Source organism: Mirounga leonina, unplaced genomic scaffold (assembly GCF_011800145.1).
Source record: "Mirounga leonina isolate KUSES-001 unplaced genomic scaffold, KU_Mleo_1.0 Mir_201, whole genome shotgun sequence".
NCBI classification, from domain to species: Eukaryota; Metazoa; Chordata; class Mammalia; order Carnivora; family Phocidae; genus Mirounga; species Mirounga leonina.
The window spans coordinates 3747057-3759732 of NW_023270504.1; positions in this window are offsets into that span (position 1 = coordinate 3747057).

Genomic DNA, 12676 nt, shown 5'->3' on the forward strand with positions numbered 1-12676 from the left:
ATTTAAGGTACACACATGCACGTGCACACACACACATACCCCGTCACTTCAAAATTATAAATGTATTCTCCTACAAATTTTTTTCTGACAACCTTATATCTTTATCTTTAGATTTTTAAGTCTCTCCCTCCCCAAATATTTATTATTATTATTATTATTATTATTATTTTAAGTTTCATTGATTTAAGTAATCTCTGCACCCAACGTGGGGCTCAAACTCACCACTCGCAGATCAAGAGTCACATGCTCTTCCCACTGAGCCAGCCAGGTGCCCCTCAAAATATTTATTATTTTTGATGTGATGTATGAATCTTTTTTTTTCATCAGAACAGAAAAACACCACTTATTGAATTGTTCATTTTTCTCCACTGATTTGAGATAAAACTTCAGATAACTATACAATATAAATATATTGTATAATGTAACTACATAGTATAAATATATGTCTTTAAGGTTACACAATATAAACATATGTCCTTAACTGCTTCTGAACTTTCTTCCCTTTCAGTGGTCATGCATTTGTTTATAACTGCTTCAATATGACATTTTAATAACTTTATATTTGGATATCTAAGAGAACATGTCCCCTATGTTTATTCTTCTATTCAAAATATTTATGTGAACCTGCCCTCCAGATGTCCTTTTTTATTAATAAGTTATATTCTTTTGAATTGATAGAAGTGGAATTTTGGAGTTGTTGGGTATGTTTAATGTCAAACTGTTTCTCAAAGAAGTTGTCCCAGTTTACACTCCCAACAACAGGGCACAAAGGTTCCCATTGCTCACTTTCTCACCAATATGTGGTGTTATTAACCTTAAACTCACTCATTCTGGTGGGTATATAGACATAACCTTCTAGTTTAATCAAGAAATAATGAGTGATTCAGGGACACCTGGGTGGCTCAGTTGGTTAAGTGTCCAACTCTTGGTTTTGGCTCAGGTCATGATCTCAGGGTCATGAGATTAAGTCCCATGTTGGGCTCTATGCTTGGAGTCTGCTGGAAATTCTCTCCTCCTCCTTCCTCTTCCTCTGCTCCCCACACCCAACCCCCGCCAACCTCCCCCACCCCCTGCCACTTGTGTTCTCTCTCTAAAATAAATAAAATCTTAAAAAAAGAGAGAAAAGAAATTCCTTTAAAAAAAAAAAAGAAAGACGGGTGCCTGGGTGGCTCAGTTGGTTAAGCGACTGCCTTCGGCTCAGGTCATGATCCTGGAGTCCCGGGATCGAGTCCCGCATCGGGCTCCCTGCTCGGCGGGGAGTCTGCTTCTCCCTCTGACCCTCCTCCCTCTCATGCTCTCTGTATCTCATTCTCTCTGTCTCAAATAAATAAATAAAATCTTTAAAAAAAAAAAAAAAGAAAGAAAGAAAGAAAGAAAGAATGAGTGATTCAGTAATTGTTGATTGGGTAAAAGCTGTGACAAGGCCGGACATATACTCTTCCCCTTTGCCTGAACCTGCTTTCTACCTCGCCAACTTCCCATTCTTTGTCTCCTGATTTTCAGCTAAGATTAGAACTATTTGTCTCCTTGAAACTAGCCAACTAGAGAGAAAAACATTTGTTCCAATAACTGACTGAGACTTCCCCTGCTTACAAAACAACCTCCACTGTAAATCACCCCAGCTTGTTTATCCCTGCCCATAAAAGTCTAAGGCAATACCATCCTACTGAGATACTCTGATCTGAATAAAATCATTCTTCTTACCTGTGTAGTTTTTGTCTTTGACCACTGCAAATGAATAGTATGTATGTCCTACCAGGAAAAGTCACACTTAACCAAGATAAAGCCATTTTTTCTTAAAAACTTTATTTTCCATACCCATTCATTATTTTGTCAGATGTAGGAAGCAAAGTATATATTTACCAGAGCCACCATAAATGATTTATCTTCCTCATAGAGCCTAACAAAGCTTGATCATGTGAGGTGCATAAGGAATTGAAAAATTGACTTTAGTACTCCTGGGAAATATTAATTACATCCTCAGGAATTCATCCAGAGTGATCATCTTATCCAGAATCATTAAAAGGTAGCTAAACTCTTTGTTTAGCTGAGTATGCTCTCTCACCTATTAGTTATTGAACTAAGAGACAGGGGTTGGGGTGTGTAATGAAGCATCTCATAAACTACACACCACTAGTTTATGAATCGGAAGATCTGAACTATAGTTCCAATCCTAGTACTTACTAGCAAGTAATTTAACCTTTAAACATTTGATTTTTTTCTTTAAAAAGTGAAGGAGTTGGAAAAAAAAAAAAAAGTGAAGGAGTTGAACTAGGTTGCTTCTAGATCTCTTTGCATCCCCAAACTATAGCATTATACAATTAGCCCATAACTGGCAGAGTACTTTTTTTCAAGGAAACCTAGACTCCAGGCTTTACTCTTTCACATCTGTTAGGTCACTGAGTATGACTTTTCATTTCTAGGCTACTTGCTTTCTCCTTTTTTGTTCACTTTTCTTTCTTCCTTCCTTCCTTCCTCATTCCTTCCTTCTACTCTGCCTCTTTCTTTCCTCCCTCCATTCCTTCCTTCCCTTTCTTTTCTTTTCTTTTCCTTTCCTCTCCTTTCTTTCACCATCATGAGGAAATTCATTATCTCACATAATGGGAAGTCCAGATGTAGAATATTCTGTCTTTTAACCTAATACAAGAAGTACAAAAATTTTGGAGATTCTTTTGGGAAAAGGAAAACTTGATCTTCATTACCCTTAGGATGGCTTCAGTATGGCTTGGGGATTTAGGTACCTTTGGAGACTACCCTAGGGTAAACACACTAATAATGGTTACTTTTGTCCGCTAAGTTTAGAAGTAGCCATTTAAATAAAGCTGCCACCTGAGTCCTCAGTCTTCTAATCCTCTGGGATTTATTAAGTTCAGTTGTTAGGGACTCTTTTTACAAGACAAGTCTTTATGCTTAACCATCTTACTTTACTAAGATCCCACAAGAGAACTCCACTATTTCCAATCCACTGAATTAATAACAAACAAAAAAAGAGTGGAATTATTAAAAAAATATGATAGAAATTTTTGCTACCTGAAAGAATTAGTTTTGTGAACAAGTTAAGTTCTATCAAATTTGGATCCTCATTTACCTCTTCTCGAATCTTTTCCTATATCCAACTTGTCCTTGGTTTACATCAACCCTTACTACTCTTACCCCAATAGATAGCCTACAGTCTTTAATCCTGTTCCAATCCAGGCTTCACACTGCCAACTCACATACCTCACATATACCGTAATATGTGCTGTGGCAGAAAAAAAAATGATATAACCCTGACCTCATGGAGCTTGGAATTTTAGGGGAAGCAAAATATACAGATATGAGGCTACTATAAATCAGTACAAAGAGTTGTTCTGAAAATGAAAATTAATGATAAAAAATGGAAAATTCCCATCATATGCCAGGAGCTCTGAAAGATTTTAAACTGAAAGGATAGGCAGCATAAAGACAAGGGAATCTGACAAAGTATAGATTTTTATATTTGAAGAATCTCCAAATTAAAAAATAAACTAAAAACAAAAATTTAAATAACATGGCAAAAGCTTAATAACTTTAATATAAAAAAAACGAGTATTAGAAAGTTTTTAGGCTCCTCAAAGAAGGATTCACAATTCTATAGCCATGATAACAAGCAACCCTGTTAATCAATTTGCTTTTGTGAAAATGCCTTTGAAAGCCAATCAGAGACAGCCCAATATTCCTGAAAGCCAGCTAGTCAGCAAGGTGTTGGGGAGGAAAAATTTTTCTCTATCCTTCAAGATTCATCTGGCTGGTCTAGGAATTAAATTAACACGAGACAGATTAACAGAATTAAAAAGAAAAAAAAAAGCTTAATTAGGTGCACATGGAGGCCCAATGGTAAAATTGAGACCCAAAGAAATGAATAAGACAGGCAGTTTTTATATGTGTTAGACACAGAAACAGAAATCTGTGAGGAATTGATAGGACAAAGAAAACTGTGACGTTTAATTAATAATTCTAAAGAGAATTCTAAAGAGAATTTGGGCTGAGATAGTAAATTAGTAGAAGTAACAAGGTTTGTCTATATAGGTTTCTTCAACCCTGAATTCTCATCTCAGGTGATAACGATACTTCTCTCAGTCTCCAGGTAAAGGTGGGGGGGCCCTTAACATGGGAGAATTATTTTCTGCACTCAGGGAGACAGAGGGTCAAGATGCCCTTCTTGCACTGTCTGCTTTTCAAGTAATTCAAAATAATCATTGTGTCATTGTGGCATATTTTGGGGTGGTCTGCCCTGCGCCCCCACAAAGGCTTACCAGAATAACCCACTCTCTTCTCTGTAACTAGCAGAAGTCACATTTTTAAGGCTGATGTAAACCCACTCTTGCCTCTATAATCAATACAACCACTAGACAAATGCTTCCCAAGAACCTCATAAGTCAAGGAGTTTACTTTCTTTAAGGATACTGTGCCTGATCATATAATCTTCCCTTACTTAAGTAAGTAATAAGATTCCATTTCTCTTAAGTTACAGACATTGAGTGGTAATCCCCTCCTTTGATGGAGCCAGGTATAAACTATGCAAAAATGCTATTAAATGTGCAAAGAGTATGAGACAATAATTCATAAAGGAGGAAATCCAAACGCCCCCCCCACACAAAATTCAACTTTATAGATAATCTAAATAAAACATTATACTTTTTCCCCCCTGAAAGATTAATGCTGGTAAGGGTTTACCGAAATAAACAAATTTATTTATTTATTTTTTAAGTAATCTCTACATACAACCTGGGGCTCAAACTCATGACTCTGAGATCAAGAGTGGGATGTTCCCATGACTGAGCCAGCCAGGGGCCCCTGAAATAAATTTAATGCCTTGAAAATCTTTATTTTACCCTAACTCAGGAGTCTTACTTTTAACCCCCCCTCTTCCAGAGAAAGAAAGAGAAAAGGGGGAAAAGAAAGGGAGAGGAAGAGGATGGGAGGAGAGAAGGAAAAAGGAGGAAGAAGGGTGGTGGTAGGGAGGACAGAAAGGAGAGGAAGAAGAATAAAGTTGAAGGAGGAGAGAAAAGAAGATGCTTTATGAACAAATCTTTGCTGTGATAATAGAAAACATAAGAGATACCACCATGTTTTGATGGTCAAATTATATAATCACAAGTATGAGTGAGCTATGGATAGTCTTATATTCTTTTTTTTTTTTTAAAGATTTATTTATTTATTTAGGAGAGAGAAAGAAAGAGAGAGTGAGCAGCAGGGAGGGGCAGAGGGAGAGAGAGAATCCCAAGCACACTCCGTGCTGAGCATGGAGCCTGACACAGGGCTCAATCCCATGACCCTGAGATCATGACCTGAGCTGAAATCAAGAGTCGAATGCTTAACGGACTGAACCACCCAAGTACCCCTTATGTCCTTATCTTGATCACTGTTGGCATGAGGCCTTGTTTATTTCTAATAATGCTATTTCTATTGAACTCTATTGTTCTCATTTTGATGTAGCTATGCTGGGTTTTCTTTTTGCCTATATACCTTTTCCGTGTATTCACTTCTATTCTTTTCTATTACCATTTACTTTCAACCTTTCTAAAGTCTTGCATGCAGCCTATAAATGAATTTGTACAATCGAATCTTCTTTTAACTACTAAGGCATCAAGTTCATCTACCTTTACTTTATGAAATTAGTTTCACAAAAATCTACCATCCTAGTTTATGCTATCTTTTACTTCCTATTCTTTTTTGCGTCCTTATGGATTAATTTTACTATTTTTTTCTACTACTTTGGAAGTTATGCGTTCTATTTGGTTTTGGGACATGGTTTTTGTTTTTGTTTTTTGTTAGTGGTTACCCTATATGTTGCCATGTGATCATTTAAATTACAATGTCTGAAGTTAATAAATATCCTTATCTCTTCCAGAAGATGAAACTGACATATAATATTATTTTGGATTTTTTTTTCTTTTCAATATACAAATTAAACCTCATCATTGTTTTATAGTTCATATGTGTTTAGATTTATTCAAACACTTACTACTTTGTTTTGCCCTTTGTTTCTTCTTATATCTTAGACCTTTTATCTGGGATTACTTTCCTTCTGGCTAAGCTTTCCCTCTTTTGGAGACTCAGTTTATTTTGCCCTCATTCTTGAAAGATACTTTCACTGGGTTTAGAATTCCAGGTTGTCAGTTATTCTCAGCACATTGAAGAGAAATTTCATTGTTTTGTGGATTACAATACCCCTAAGCCAGGTTTGACTAACTTTGCTTCTTTGAGGATTATTTCTTTTCCCTATCCCCAATGATAACCTCTTTGCCATTGTTGTTCTGCAGTTTCACTATTTTGGACATAGGTAGGAATTTTTTTTATAGGTACCTGACATCAAAGCCTGAAAAAACATGCATAAAGCATAGACTGATAGAATCACCAGAAGAAACAGATAAATCTATAACTATAGTGAAGGAATTTATCATAACTCCCTAGTAACTAACAGAAAATGTTCGACAAGTTAGAAGAACTGATGTATATAACTTACAAAATTTGACATAATGGAAACATGGAACTCTGCACTGACAACTACAAAAAAACAAACAAACAAACAAACACATTCTCTTTCAGCACACATGAAATTTATGAACTGAATATGTATTTGGCCATAAAGCAAATCTCAACAAAGTTCCCAAGATTAAAATCACATAGATGACATTCTCTGACAAAATGCTATTAAATTATAAGTAGACAATAAAATGGTAACTAGAAAATCTCCACGTGCTAGGAAATTAAGAAAGACACAAATTAAGAATTCAAAATGGAAATTATATGTTGAGCTAAACGATTTTTTTCTTTTCAAATTTTTATTTAAATTCTAGTTAGTTAATATATAGTGTAATATTGGTTTCAGGAGTAGAATTTAGTGATTCATCACTTACATATAACACCCAGTGCTCATCATTAACAAGTGCCCTCCTTAATACTCATCACCCATTTAACCCACCCCCACCCACCTCCCTCATCAACCTACAGTTTGTTCTCTATCCTTAAGAGTCCCTTATGGTTTGCTTCCCTCTCTCTCTTCTCTCTTTTTTTTCCTTCCCCTGTGTTCATCTGTTTTGTTTCTTAGTTTCCACATATGAGTGAAATCCTATGGTATTTGTCTTTCTCTGACTGACTTATTTTGCTCAGCATAATACACTCTAGCTCTATCCATGCCATTGCAAATGGCAAGATTTCATTCTTTTTGATGGTTGAGTAATATTCCACTGTATATATATATATATATATATATATATATACACACACACACACACACACAGCATACCTTCTTTTTCCATTCAACAGTCAAAGGACATTTGGGCTCTCTCCATAGTTTGGCTATTGTTAATAATGCTGATACAAACATCGGGGTACATATACTCCTTCAAATCAGCATTTTTGTATCCTTTGGGTAAATACCTAGTAGTACAATTGCTGGGTCATGGGATAGTACTCTTTGTAACTTTTTGAGGAACCTCCATACTATTTTCAGAGTGGCTGCACCAGTTTGCATTCCCACCAACAGCATAAGAGTGAACGAAATGATTATAAAAATATTACAGATGGGGCGCCTGGGTGGTTCAGTCAGTTAAGCATCAGCCTTCAGCTCAGGTCATGATCCCAGGGTCCTGGGATCAAGCCCCACATTGGGCTCCTTGCTCAGCAGGGAGCCTGCTTCTCCCTCTCCCTCTGCCTCCCACTCATGCTTGCTCTCTCTCTCTAGTACTCTCTCTCTCAAATAAATAAATAAAATCTTTTAAAAAATATTACAGATGGCAAAAGTAGGATGCAGATAAGTAATAGAGAGAAATGTAAATTTAAAAAGCTTGTATTTGAAAAATAAAACAGAAAAATCAATAAATAAACATCTATAATAAATCTATATAGGGGAGAAAAGTTTTCCCTGATCCTCTTAGGGTTCCCAGTTGGGTCTGAAAATTAAATAAAGACAGATCAGCAGAAGAAAAGCATACATATTTATTTAATATATCTTTTTGTGTGACACTGAAGCCTTCGTAAGGAAATGAAGACCCAAAGAAACAGTTAGACTTGAGTATTTTATGCTAGGTTTGATGAAGGGTGTGCAGTCCTTTAGAAATATGATAGTAAATTGGGAGAAACATAGCAAGGCTTGCTTGTTTGGATTTTTCTCCATGTTCCTTTGTCCTTGGAGATAAGGACACTCTTTTCCTTCAGCAGAGGGAGGGCACCTCTCATATGATGGTTTTATGACCTGTTTCAGGGGTAGAGGACAGGGGAAAGGTCAAAGTGACCTTCCTGCTTCTGTTTACTCAAACCCCTTCATTTTAAAATTTTCAATATGCCAAGGTGTCATATTTAGGGGTAGCATGTCCTGAACCCCATAATCACAAAAACAGCAAAAATAAATCGAAGTTAAAAACAAGAGTTATTTTTAAAAAACACACAAATCTGGCAAGAATGATAAAAAACAAGACAGAAGTGTGAAAACACACTTTACCAAAGAAGCTATATGAATGGCAAATAATATCATTAATCATTGGGGAAATGCAAATTAAAACCATGAAATACCACTTCACACCCATTTGAGTGATTCAAATTAAAAAGACTAAGAATACCAGGTGTTGGTGAGAATGTGGAGCATTTGGGACTTTAATTCTTTACTGGTAAAAATAATAAAAAATGGCACAAATACTTTGAAAATAGTTTGTTAGTTTCTTTTCTTTTTTTAATATTGTATTTAAATTCCACTTAACATACAGTTGTAACATTAGTTTCAGGTGTACAATATAGTGATTCAACACTTCCATGCATCACCTGGTGCACAACAATTGCCCTCCTTAATCCCCATCACCATCCCCCCATCCAGCTCCCCTGTGGTAACCATCAAATTGTTCTCTTTAGTTAAGAGTCTGTTTCTTGGTTTGCCCCCCTCCTTTTTTTTCCCCTTTGCTTGTTTGTTTTATTTCTTAAATTCCACATATGAGTGAAATCATATGGTATTTGTCTTTCTCTGACTGACTTAGCCACTTAGTATAATACTCTCTAACTCCCTCCATGTTGTTGCAAATGGCAAGATCTCATTCTTTTGTATGGTTGAGTAATATTACATTATATATATATACCACCTCTTCTTTATCTTCATTAGTCAGTGGACATTGGGCTGTTTTCTTAATTAGGCTATTGTAGGTAATGCTGCTATAAACATCGGGGTACATATATCCCTTTGAATTAGTGTTTTTGTAACCTTTGGGTAAATTCCTAGTAATGCAATTGCATTACTAGGGTAATGGGGTAGGGTAGTTCTATTTTTAACTTTTTGAGGAAACTCCACACTGTTTTCCTAAATGGCTGCACCAGTTTGCATTCCCACCAACAGTGCAAGAGGGTTTCCCTTTCTCAGTTTGGTAGTTTCTTTGTCATTCTCTCTCTCTTTTTTTTTTTTTTTTTTTTGGTAGTTTTTTATTAAGTGAACATATACTTACCACATGACCCAACAATTTAAGTCTCAGATATTTACCCCAAAGAAATGAAAACATACAAACATATATGTCTTTGTGAAAACACAAAGACTTGTATACAACTGTTCATTGTAGTTTTATTCATAATATCCAAAACCTGGAAACAACCGACTGATAAATGAATAAACTGCAGTACAATACTACTCACCAAGAAAAATGACGAACAATACATATGACAACATATATGAATCTCAAAAGTATTATGCTGGATACAGAGTCAGACACAAAAGACTATACTATATGATTCCACTTATATAAAATTCCAGAAAAGGCAAGCTATATAGTGACAGAAAACAGATCCACAGTTGCTGGAGACCAGAGTCAGACAGATTGCAGGGGCGCCTGGCTGGCTCAGTCAGTGCAACATGTGACTCTTGATCTTGGGGTTGTGAGTTTAAGCCCGATGTTGGGTGTAGAGATTACTTAAAAATAAAATCTTAAAAAAAAAAAAAAGACAGCAATGGGGCATGATGAACATTTTGGGGTAATAAAACCGTCCTTTCCTATCTAATTGTAACCAAAACCTGAGTTCACTCCTTGGTGAGTCACAGATAGAAACTACACAAGGTTGAGTTGGTGCACAAAGTAAACTTTATTTGCACCAAATAAGGAGATCACAGGGAATAACTTCCAAAGCTGTGACTCTTCTATAGCAAGGGTGGATAGATTCCTTTTATTTAGGGTTAGGATGAAAATTTAAAAGGGGGATTGTTGTCATCATAGGTAGAGGCAGGCATAATATGCCTAGACATACATTGTATGTTATGTAAATGAGGCTTGTACCCCTCTTGGGGGTAAAATTTAGTATTATAATGAGGTAAAGGTAATTGTGAGTCATTCTAGAGGTCACTCTATGGTCCATCTATGCCAGTGCAGGTCAGAGGTTATGCTCAAACTGGTCTGGGTAGTCTGAGCCACTGGAGGCTTTGTCAGGGCAGTTGCTATCTGCTTTCCATCTGCCTGAGTTAAGAGATAAGCTGGGGGGTGCCTGGGTGGCTCAGTCGTTACGTGTCTGCCTTCGGCTCAGGTCATGATCCCAGGGTCCTGGGATCGAGCCCCACATCGGGCTCCCTGCTTGGCAGGAAGCCTGCTTCTCCCTCTCCCACTCCCCCTGCTTGTGTTCCTGCTCTTGCTATGTCTCTCTCTGTCAAATAAATAAATAAAATCTTAAAAAAAAAAAAAAAAAGAGAGATAAGCTGGGGTACCTGGCTGGCTCAGTCAGTAGAGCATGTGGCTCTTGATCTTGGGGTTGTGAGTTTGAGCCCATGTTGGGTGTGGAGATTACTAAAAAAAAAAAAAAAAAAGAGGGGGAAGAGGAAAGAATTTTTTTTTTAATTTAAGGAAAAATGTGAGACAAAGATTAGTGATTACAAGTAGGTGTGATGTGGGGAACGAAGGCAAAAGAAAAAAGTTAAATTTCCTTACAACTTACAGCCCATTGACAAGTTCTTGAGACAAGCAGAGTGACCTTCAACTGCCTTGATGTTGATCCTTTGCTAAGGGTAAAAGGCAATCTCACCTTAACATTATCCTGACCTCCAGGATCCTGTAAGTCTCCTTTAATATATAAAAATTCTTTTGGAAACTTCCTTTATCTTTAAGCCCCCAAGATATATGTTAGCAATCATCCTCTAAGCATATGGCCCACTGATATACATCTGAAGGGTCTGATGACTAGGGTTTTACTAGACCTTCTCCTAACAATAGCTAGCCCCTCAAGGTCCTAGAAACCTTGCTTCCAAATTCCTTAGAGACTTTCGCTATCTCTGACCCCCTCCCAGCTTGAAACTATATAATGGGCCACTGCTCAGGATCCCAGTGCAGCTCTTTCTGCCCATGGGTCCTGTCCCAGTGCTTAATAAAACCACCTTTTTGCACTGAAGACATCTCAAGAATTCTTTCTTGACTGTTTGCTCCTGAACCCCAACATTTTCACATGAGGTGGGCAGTAAAACTCAGGTCTTGGGGTCTAGCTGGTGACACAGTGATCGGATAATCTACTGCATTGGTTCTCAATTTTCAAGTTACAATCCATTGGTCAATTCATAAAACCACATGGATTAAAAAACGAAGTGGAATGAAATGGGCTAGAATATAACAGAAAAGAGTAGAATATGTAATGTCAGAGTGTACTGCAAGACTACCTTTCAATTATCTTGTGAAACTTTTGTTTCAATTGTATATGCCTATGTCTATATTGTGTGGTGATAAAAAGCTGAACTTTAACACAGTTTCAAACAAAGTTCAAAAAATATTGACTAAAAAACAAAACAAAAACCCCACACTGACTTAGGGGGTCAATGTAGGAAGGGGTCTTGGCAACATTGATCCTAAAAAGAACAAGAATATACTGAGGATATGATCCATCTGTATATTTCACAAAAGAAACAATAACAGAGGTAAGTCAAACAATGAGAGGAAAAGTTCGGATGAAACATAAAACTGCAAAATCATTAGCAATTATTGGTGTCCTATGCTGGCGTTGCTTAAACCATAGGAAGACTTCATAAATGATCATTCAAACCAGGGTACCACTGAGAGTGAAAGCAGAAGCCAAGACAACAGGTATAAACTGGAATCTTGCCAGGCAATTGAGGATATACTTAAAATGGCATACTCAGCTATTTTTAACTATGAAGAATGAGTAAGTGTCAAAACTGATCAACTAACTACAATGTTTCACCATCACCAGTGAATTATGAAGGGCTCTCTGAGTATCTGCCTTCATTACCACAGCCTTGCCTGACTGTCTGCCTCCACTAAACCTATTCTTGTTATAATCAGGATGATTCATCTAGTTTAGATTCTAAACTACAAATCTGACTGTGCCAGTGTGATATTGTGATTTATAAAAATATATATATATATATGTGGTCTCCGTCTACTGTTCCTGGCAAAATCCTTATAATTTTCAATATAAGAGTTTTAGAGGCATCTTTTGTTTACAATATTGATTTTTGTTCCCAGGCCCTGAAATAGCTCCAGGGCAATGATGGGTGTCTTTTGTTATTCATGTAATAAGCCCCTTTCAGCCACATCTGAGTTTATGTTAATAAGGAGACTTTTGGAATGCATCTAAGGATGGGGGCTCGTTGCCGGGGGAACAAACCATGTGATTAGAGGGCTGGAACTTTCAGTCTCTCCTCACTAACCCCCATCTTGGGGGAGGGGAGAGGGGCTGAAGGTCAAAT